The following is a 2,846-nucleotide window of genomic DNA, read 5'->3' as shown; positions in this document are numbered from 1 at the left end:
CTCTGGTTATGGGTAGTCTACGTAGGTATTCTTTTGCGGATATCGGTTTAAGGTGCTTTTGCCCGATCTTGTTTGGACGGACACTCTTAACCTATCCTTGCGAGGTTTATCGCACGTAGGCTCTCCACGTTTTGTGTTTTCTCTTGTTTGTCTTTTTGTCGTATGTCCCTTTTTATTCGATTCCTCTTCTTTTTGAATCACATATATGATTCGGGAGGGAGATTTACTCGAATAAGGGAAGTATATTACGATCGACAAGCTGACGACTCCTTTTAAAATAAAAGAGAGAAAAACGAACGAAAACAGAGATTACACTAATCCTACAGTAGATAAAATTCACTTAAGCATTCAAAATTCTACCATAGAAGCTAACATATTTGAACTGAAATCTCTTATTATCCAAATGGTGCAGAACAAACAGTTTAGGGGAACCCTGTTTGAGAATCCAAATTTATATTTAGCAAGTTTTCTAGAACTTTGCGCTACATTTTGTTATAACAACGTGTCAAACGATGTTGTTAGATTTAGAATTTTTCTCTTTTCCTTGAGAGATAAGGCTAAAATGTGGTTAAACTTGTTCGCACCAGAATCTATCAGAACTTGAGGTGTCTTAGCCCAAAACTTCCTAGCTAAGTATTTCCCATCTTAAAAAACTGCAAAACTCAGGAATGATTTTAATTCATTTTATCAACATGAAGGTCAGTCAATATACGAAGCATGGGAAAGATTTAAGGAACTTCTTAAGAAGTGTCCACATCACGCTCTGCCCGATTAGTTAAACATTTAAACTTCTTACAATGGCTTAGTAGGATGTCTTATATCTATTATTGATGCTGTCACTGGTGGTTCACTCATGTCAAATCCCTGTGATAAGGCTTACTCTTTGATTGAAGAGATGACTACAAAAAATTTTCAATGGCCTTCTGAAAATGGTAAACCATATAAAGGTAGCTTGTGTGCATGATAATGATGTGCTTTAAATTCTTACTTCTCAAGTAACAACTTTTTCTAGAAAGCTAGGTCAATTTGGAGTGAAATACAAGTGAATCCAATAATTTAGAAAATTCATTTAGAAAGGTGGTTGATTCTAACTCTCTACCCTTTGAGACCTTGAATGCAAATAACAATTGACCCAAGAACCTTTATTCCAACTTCTTAAACCCAGGTTGGAAGAAACACTCTAACTTTAGCTGGAGAAACAATTATGGCGGGGAAAACCAATAATGGGGTAACAAACAAGCAAATCCTTTAGGAAATTGGAATAACCATGACAATGCCAACTATAGACCTCCTTATCATCCAGGCTTTAATAATAATCCATAATTTAAAGATAAGAAGTTTTCTTTAGAGGAGGTTGAATTAAAAATGGGGAACCAACTAAAAATTCAAGGTGCAACAATAAAGAACATAGAGAGTCGATTGGAACAGATTGTTAAATCACTTAACAATAGACCCCAAGGAACTCTTCCTAGCAACACCGAGATAAACCCTAAGGAGAAGAATAGTGAGGATGTTAAAGTTGTATAATTAAGAACCGGAAGAAAGTAGGATAATGTAGTTTAGAAAGATATTGAGGTTGAAAAAGAGGCTGGGGAAACTGAAAAACTCGAGGAAAATATTTCCAGGGACTTAGAAAAACTAGTCTCTCTAGCTAAGATTAACTTAGAAAAACCACCACATCCATTTCCTCAATGACTTTGATAACAAAATTTGGATCAACAATTCTCACAATTTTTAGAAGTATTTAAGAAATTAACTATTAATATTCCTTTCGTTGAAGCGCTGGAGCAAATGCCCAGTTATGTAAAGTTCATGAAGGATATTCTTAACAATAAGGGAAAGTTTGGAGACTATAAGACAATTGCACTCAGTGAGGAGTGCAGTGGTATAATTTAAAAAAAAACTTCCTCAAAAACTTTAGGATCATGGGAGCTTTATTATTCCCTTTGCAATAGGAGAAAGATTTTTTGGAAAACCTTTATTATCTGGGAGCAAGTATAAACCTTATGCCATTACCTATTTTTAGAAGGTGAGGGTTAGGAGAAGTGTGTCCTACTGTTGTAACCCTTAAGTTAACTAATCGATCGATAACTTATCCAAAAGGGATTATAGAAGATGCTTTAGTTAAAGTGGATAAATTCATCTTCCTTGTTGATTTGATTGTGTTTGTTATGGAGGAAGTTAACGAAATTTCAATCATTTTAGGTAGACCTTTTCAAGCTACTGGAAGAGATGTGATAGATGTGCAAAATGTGAATTAACATTGAGAGTAAATGATCAGGAAGTTACATTTAATGTTTTAAAATTTATGAAATATCCTTCTAAAGGAAATGAAGATGTGTGTTATCGGATGGGCTTAATGGAATTAGTCCCTCTATTTTTGTGCAAAGGATTATGATGAAAGATAATCATAAACCATAGGTAGATCCTCAAAAGATATTAAATCTAATTATAAAAGAAGTATTTAAGAAGGAAATATTAAAGTGGTTAGATGCAGACATTATCTATCCTATATCAGACAGTGCTTGGGTTAGCCCTATTAGCTGCGTTCCTAAAAATGAAGGAGTAACAATATACCATTTTTTCTAATCCAATGTAACTCATTTAATCGATCATGATTATTGAGATCTTTTATCTCTATTATCTTAGACTATAATTTTTTGAACACCTACTCGGAAGTACATTTGCTATGCATGCATGAAACAATCACTGTACCGTCTTATTAATATTGTATCAATGTACTTTTGAAAGAATCTTCTTAGAGATATGTCACTGACATAATCAATGTTGAGTATGAACCAATAACATTTCTGTGGCTTTCATCCTTGCTTGATCTTCATCAATGT

This window comes from Phalaenopsis equestris, unplaced genomic scaffold, assembly GCF_001263595.1.
Source record: "Phalaenopsis equestris unplaced genomic scaffold, ASM126359v1 Scaffold000094, whole genome shotgun sequence".
NCBI classification, from domain to species: Eukaryota; Viridiplantae; Streptophyta; class Magnoliopsida; order Asparagales; family Orchidaceae; genus Phalaenopsis; species Phalaenopsis equestris.
Note: the sequence above shows the minus strand (reverse complement) of the source record.